This window comes from Suricata suricatta, chromosome 6 (genome assembly GCF_006229205.1).
Source record: "Suricata suricatta isolate VVHF042 chromosome 6, meerkat_22Aug2017_6uvM2_HiC, whole genome shotgun sequence".
NCBI lineage: Eukaryota > Metazoa > Chordata > Mammalia > Carnivora > Herpestidae > Suricata > Suricata suricatta.
The window spans coordinates 19,314,210-19,321,791 of NC_043705.1; the positions used below are offsets into that span (position 1 = coordinate 19,314,210).

The following is a 7,582-nucleotide window of genomic DNA, read 5'->3' on the forward strand; positions in this document are numbered from 1 at the left end:
GGGAAAAGGTACAGTCCCCAAAGTTAGAAATGAAAACTGCCAAAGCAAAATGAAACATTTTTTAAATGGTCACAAAATAGAATACTTTGTCAGCTTTATTAATTGCAGGATTTGTGGTCCATAAGAATTTCATTACATTGGAAAATAGTTTGTAGGTGAGTTGCTCTTACCAACTGAAAATTTCTGAATATATATGATGAGTGTTGAGAAATCACAGCATTATATATTTAATTTTATTAAAAAAAATTTTGTTTATTTTTAAGAGACAGAGAGAGACAGAGAGTGAGTGGGGGAGGGGCAGAGAGAGAGAGATTGAGAGAGAGAGACAGACAGAATGTGAAGCAGGCTCCAGGCTCGGTGCCATCAGCACAAAACCTGATGTGGGGCTCAAACTCATGAACTGTGAGATCATGCCCTGAGCTAAAGTCAGACACTTAACTGACTGAGCCAGCCAGGCACCCTGAAATCACAGAGTATTTTAATTACTTTAGCCAAATAATTTCAAAAGCAAAATTATAAAATTCTTCATAGCAAAATAATTACACGTGGCATGTGTACACATTTTAACACATCAGGAGTGATGTGGTGTGCAAGTAAGAACGTTTAGAGAATACAAAGGTCTTAGTATAGCGATAGGCCTTGTACAGTTACGTTCACTCGAAACATTCTTGTCAGAGGCATCTGACCTAGCTGTTGTCCTCTGGGTCTGGGCTTCTGTTCCAAGTGATGCCTTGGGAATCTGGGTAGGACTGGTATCAGGATCTCTCATGTGGGCCGAGTTCTCTTGCATCTCAAGCCTCTTTCAGCTCTGTGTTCACTCCTGAGACTAAAGTCTGCTCTGGGGAAAGCCTGCTGGTATTGTCTGGTCTGCAACTCCAGAGATAACTTGAAGGGTACTTGAGAGGATACATCGCCCTTTCTTCCCGAGATGACCTGGAACTGGTCTTCCCCAAGGCTTCCTAAGGGCTGGGTATATGGTGTGGAGGGAGATATCTTTACTCCCAGCTCCTTGGCTTTGCCTCTGGGAGAACAGGAGTAAAGGAAAGGCTTCTGATGTGAATGCTTTTCCTTGAGAATACCTTAAAAAATAATATATGTCCTGACAGGTAGAGACTACCACGCCACCTCTATTTTACAGTAACCTGTCTCCATACTGCCACTCAAAAAGCATTGTGATTTGAAATTTGACTAGGAGGGACAGTCCCAGTAATAGCCACAGTTGGGTGATATTGATGTAATCGTGATGGAAGTATTTAGAAACCCTGTAGGTTTTCTCCCCTGGCCTTTCTCGGGTCTTTATAGTGAGCTTGTTTATTTATCTCATAAGTGTCTCATCCCCAGCCCTGCAAACTCTGCAGGAAATGATCTGTAAGGGGCAGATATTGTGTTATGTTTAAGGTCATGGAGAAAAACAGTGGCAACCTCCCAAAGAAAAGACAGGCTTCTGAGTCTGGATGTGTTGGGTCAGCAGGGTCACTGTTGAACCCCCCAGGCCAACCATTACAGGAAACAGAATTATAAGCCTGTCTTACCAGGAGAGAATGGACCTCAGAAACCTGATTTCTATATCCCCCTTGACATTTAAAACACTCTGCTCTTGTGCCAGAGGAGAGTGAAGAAAATTTCAAAAGGAGAAAAATGTTTATTTGTTTTAAGGCTTGCTCAGTAATCCACTTATGCTGTTTACATTAGAGAACCTTTCATGTAAACATCATTAATTATGTAGTATAAGAGCCAAATAAAAATGCTAAAAAATAAAAGTAATTGTGGAATAAATTAGGCTAGCTTGAGTGCACATATATTATGCAGACATGCTAGACTTTTATATTTTATTGAGGGAGGTGGATTTGTGATTTTCTGTGTGTGAGCTGCTAGGATGGAACCCCTACCAAAGTGACATTTTACAGATGGATACCAAAGCTGTTAAAGTTTAAACTCATACTGGCAATGAAATTGTGCTTTTTAACAGAGGCCTTGACTTATGCCCCCTCTCTAAATCTGTCTCGAAAAAACTCTGGGCAGAGATGTGGACTGAGTATCCCGTGGATTTCCCCAGGAGGTTTTTGGAGCAGGACCATCATTATCTTCTCCAATCAGTAGCCTCTATCATACAGTCAAGTGCAATAACAGAAGACTGCTTAGGTCTGTACTAAAGGAAATGAATCGTGTGAAGCCTGCCAGGCACAGGGAAGGGCAAGGACAGAAGCTGTTGAGGAAATATGGCTCAGAGACCTTGGAGTAGCAATGACAGTATACGTTTCTATCACCTTTTATAGTATTTCAGAAGTTTTCATGTACATTATCAAAATTAATTCTTTACAACAATTTTGTAAACTAGGTAAGGTAGGTATATTTTAACCAACCGCATTTGACAGACCAGGAAATTGAAGTTTAGGGAGGGAACTCATAATGAAGCAGGGATTGGAAAGCACTGCCTAACTCTTGTCTATAGTTTTTTTCTACTACCACATTCATATTACTTTCTAAACGTAAATGAAAAAAACCCCACCATGGTGTAGTTCATAGCAATATTTTGTGCTATGTGGGGTCTTTTAAGAACATGTGAATGCATTTACATCATTTCCTCAGGGAAAGTTTTGTTTTACCTAGAAAAGCAGGAAATGGACTTGAAATGGGAAAAGTTTTTCATTTTTATGGATTAAACCCATCTGTTATTTTCACTAAGCCTGGATCATGGAGGAGGATAGATCTCTCACAACATAAAGAGATGAGAAAAGAGTAAAATGTGTTTCCTTTGTTCTCTGGTTCAGATTCATAACCATCCATAGAGTCCTGTGCAGATAAAACACGGTGGTCACTTTACCCATCAGAAAGAAAAGACAGTGCTGTCCTCAAATATGCCCCAACCTTCTGGACAGTCTTCCACAGATTTAAAGTTAACACTTATCACTCTGAGGAATTCTGAGGGATAATTTTTTTTCACTGCTTTGAGTATCTTTCATAAATATGCTTAAATGCTTTATTATCTGTTAATGTCTGCACAGCACAAAATTAAGTGAAATTATCTTTTACTTATTTATTCAGAATGGTGCTTACTGAGCATGTACTATGTGGCAGTGCTAGGCACTAGAACTCTGGGCCTGAATCACACAGACATGCCTCCTCTTGTAATGGAACTCACCGTCAAGTAGGGGAGATGAATGTTAATCACATGATCACAATACTAAATACATACTGTATAGGAGGCCTTCGCTCTGGTGAGAACAAGACTAGTAGATGATTGGTAATTGTAAAATGTGGTAAAAGTGGGAAATCTAAGAGTGTGTGTGTGGGGGGGTGTACAAATACAGTTACGTCTTTTTTTTTTTAATTTTTAATGTTTATTTATTCTTGAGAGACAGAGACAAAGCATGAGCAGGGGAAGGGCAGAGAGAGAGAGGGAGACACAGAATCGGAAGCAGGCTCCAGGCTCTGAGCTGTCAGCACAGAGCTCGATGCGGGACTTGAACCTACAAACCGTGAGCCAAAGTCAGACGTTCAACTGACTGAGCCACCCAGGCGCCCTACAGTTAACTCTTGAACAGCAAGAGGGCTAGGGGCACTCACACCTCATAAATCCATGTGTAACTTTTTGACTCTCCCAAAACTTAACTAATTTATGGCCTACTGTTGACTGGAAGCCTTACTGATAACAAAAATAGATGGACATATATTTTATATGTTATATGTATTACATACTGTATTCTTAACAATGAACCAATCTAGAGAAAAGAAAATGTTATTAAGAACAATCACAAGGGGCGGCACCTGGGCGGCTCAGTCCGTTAGGTGTCCAACTTCAGCTCAGGTCCTGATCTCATGGTTGGTGACTTGGAGCTCCTCTTCGGGGTCTCTGCTGTCATCGCAGAGCCTGCTCCAGATCCTCTCACCTTCACCCCTGCCCCTTCCCTGCTTGCACTTTATCTCTCTCAGTAATAAATGAACATTAAAAAAAAGAAAATCACAAGGAAGACAATACATTTACAGTATTTTACTATATCGAAAAAAATCTGTCTATAAGTGGATCCGCCCAGTTTAAAACCATCCTGTTCAAGAAGGGTCAGCTGTGTATGTATATACATATATACACTTATATATGTGTGTGTATACATATGTGTGTATATGCACATTGTAAATGTATGTGTGTATATATATATTTATTTTTATTTCTTAGAATACACAAATGAACGTTTCTTTGCCAAATTTGATAGGGTCATCCTTCTTGTATAAAGCCCACTCAAATGCAGATCATGTACAATTTTCAGTTTCAGATACTTTAACGTAGAGGGAGAACTTAAAGACCCTTGTGAAATAATTTGAGTTCATTTAAATTTTTATTATTATTTTCATCTGGTCCTTTACACTTGTCTTACGTATTACTAATCTAAGAGCAATCTTCCCCCAGCTTTTTCAAGCATTCCTAAAGCATTCAACTTAGTTTTTTTCAAGTTTATTTACACTCGAGAGAGAGACCTATTTTTCTCAGAGAGAGCAACAGAGAGCACAAGCAGGAGAGGGCTAGGGAGAGAGAAGGAGGCACAGAATCTAAAGCAGGCTCCTGGCTCAGAACTGTCAGCACAGAGCCTGATGTGGGGCTCCAACCCACAAACTGTGAGATCATGACATGAGCCAAACTTGGATGCTTAACCGACTGAGCCACCCAGGCCCCCTAAACTTAGTTTTCATAGAAATAGCAACTCTCTTTTTATGTTCATATTCGATTAGTTCATGTGGTATTTAATTAAACTACATAATTACGGTCATCAAGTACAACTGCTGTAAACAGGTTAGGAAACAAAAAGAACCACCTCAGTTGGTGGGGGTAGAAGGAATGGGGGTATTGGGCTGCTGATGCCTCAAGCATCTATCATGCTTTGGGCCATCAGTCAATAGTTTTACAGATGGATTTGAAAACATCAGTTAATTCCACCCCCAGGAGCTCAATTAAAAGAGTTTCTATTGTAATTAAAAACTAATAAACATTACTAAGGAAAAGCAGTGGGTGCCATAAAGGTCTCTAACTGGGGGGATGTGACTCAGTCCCGGGGCAGCAGGAGAGGCCTCTCAGGGGACAAAGCAGTTGAGCCGAGATCAGAGAGTAATTAGGCATCTGCTCAGTGAGGGGTTGGGGCAGGGGTCTGGAGAAAGCAGTACCAGGCAGCTGGCACAGCAGAGTCAATGCGTGTGGAAAATGAGGAACTGAAAGAGGCCGGTGTGATCAGGGCAAAGAGCGGAAGTGGGAGAGCAGACCTGGATGAGGCGGAGGGAAGGACATGCCAGTTCACACCAGCTTTGTAGGCTCCCATAGCATGCAGGTCTTCGCCCCTCTTGGCACTAGAAAGCTGTCAATGATTATGAAGCAAAAGGGTCTGCAGCAGCTAGTTTGCTTTGACCCCCAACTCTAATAGGGGCACTTCGATTGTTTTTATCATCTAAATACATTATAGCTGGTGGAGAAAACATTTTCTTGACCTCTGGCACCTTTGGGAGGGAGCTGCCCTTGAATAAGAAAATACATTCGTTAGCTGCTCATGGGTCTAAGTTGGGTAGGTGCTGAGAAAGTGGGAGGTAGAGAGAGACAAGGGGGGGTGTTGTATTATTTTCCTAAGGCTGAGATAAAATACCACAAACTGGGGGGCTTAAAATAACAGACATTTATTCTGTCTCAGTTTTGGAGGTGAGACGTGTGACGTCCGTGTCAGCAGGGTCGTGTTCTCTCCAGGAGCTTTGGGTAGAACCTGCCTGTGCCTCTTCCTAGTTTCTGGCGGTGGCTGGCAGTCTGTGGTGTTCCGTGGCTTGTGGCTGCGGACTGCATCACTCCAGTCTTGACCCTGTGGTCTTCAGGCATTCTCCCTGTGTGTCATTTTCTTTTTTTTAATGAGGACCCTAGTCAAATTGGATCAGACCCACCCTTAATGACATCATCTTAACTTGATTACCTCTGCAAAGACTCTTCTTTCTTTTTTTTTTTAGAGTTTATTTCGAGAGAGCGAATCCCAAGCAAGCTCTGCACCAGCAGCCCAGAGCCCAGTGTGGGGCTCTCACTCACAAATTGTGACATCATGACCTGAGCCAAGAAACCAAGAGTCAGACCCTTAACCAACTGAGCCACCTAGGAGCCCCAAGACTCAATTTCTAAAGATGGTCATGTCTGCAGATGGTAGGGGTCTGGGGTCAAATAATCTTTTTGAGGGACATAATTCAACCCATATCAGGTGTCAAGGAAGAGTAGTGAAAGGAATCAGCAAAGCCGTGGGCGCTTACCTGGCTAGGTTGGCTACAACCACTAACAGACTGCTGATAGTAGGAGAGCTAAAGGGACCAATGTGGTTCTCAAGTGCTTTTCTTACAGTATAAGATGTGAGGGCCTTCAAACGTGTCCCTTGTCACAGCCATGTGGGGGCTCCCACCATTTCAGTGAAATTGCTGCTACATGTGTTGGCAGAGGTGGTAGAGGTGAGGGGCAAGTGACAGGTGGGGTCTCTGAGAAGGAATTGAGTCCCATGTTAGGGCTGCTAACAAAAAAAGTGTGATCACAGGAAGTCTCAGAGTGAACATGCTGAAAAGATTAAAACCTTCTTCCTAACCCAGATGTTTGAGATGTATTGAATTTTCATAGTCTCTGGCATGGGGTTTTGGGTCAACCTTCTTTTCATCTTGTTGGGTTAGGACCAAGACTGCATATACAATTATTATTAAAAATCTTCCCCTGCACTTTTTCTTTCATCATTTTTAGGGTACAGTGCATGCTTTTGGCCAAACTAAGAGTGTTTGTGATTTTTTTAAATGTTTTTTTATTTATTTTTGAGAGAGAGAGAGAGACAGCACAAGCAGGGGAGGGTCAGAGAGAGAGGGAGACACAGAATCTGAAGCAGGCTCCAGTCTCTGAGCTAGCTGTCAGCACAGAGCCTGACATGGGGCTTGAACCTGAGGTGAGATCATGACCTGAGTCGAAGCTGACGCTTAACTGACTGAGCCACCCAGGTGCCCCATGATTTTTTTTTTTAAGTGTATTTTTGAGAGAGAGAGCACACGCGCATGCATGCACACAGCTGTGCTGATAGCAAGAGAGCCCGATGCGGGGCTCAATCTCACCTACGCTTGGATCATAACCTGAGCTGAAGTCAGACACTCAACCTACTGAGCCACCCAGGCTCTCCAAGTGTTTGTGATTTACTTTTAAAAAAGAGCAGAAAATCCTGTATTCTGTGTCTCTGGCCCTACCATTTTGTAAGTATAAAAATTCCCAATAGATGACCATTTTGATGGCAGGAGGATGTTCTCCGAAGTTCAGTTTTCATTTCTTGTCAGTCTCCCTGCTCAGGTCATAGAAGAACTTTGTGATGCATTTCTCCACCGGCTCTTCCATGCCTCTCACTCAGGTTTGTGCCTGGCACTCAAAATGAAGGGAATGATTTCCTGTAGTGAGTCCAGATGTTGTGTTCAGCATTATTGTGATTAGCCCTCAAGTCTGAGAGCTGTACAAAATTAAATCTGTCCTTGAGGCCTGGAAGGGAAGATGATTTGATAATAGTTTAATGTCCATAGAGAGAAATTGCTGAAATGGGGAAGAAGTTCCACC

The 7,582-nt window shown here is 42.2% G+C and overlaps 1 long non-coding RNA gene across 1 annotated transcript; it reads right to left on the reverse strand.

The window, feature by feature from the left end:
- Nucleotides 1-5,665: 5,665 nt before the first annotated feature.
- Nucleotides 5,666-5,977, reverse strand: LOC115294700. Its single transcript, XR_003910072.1, has 2 exons — nt 5,940-5,977; nt 5,666-5,853 (listed from the first exon to the last, which is right to left on the reverse strand). It is a non-coding gene; the product is annotated as an uncharacterized LOC115294700 (long non-coding RNA).
- Between the last annotated feature and the right edge of the window lie 1,605 nt (nt 5,978-7,582).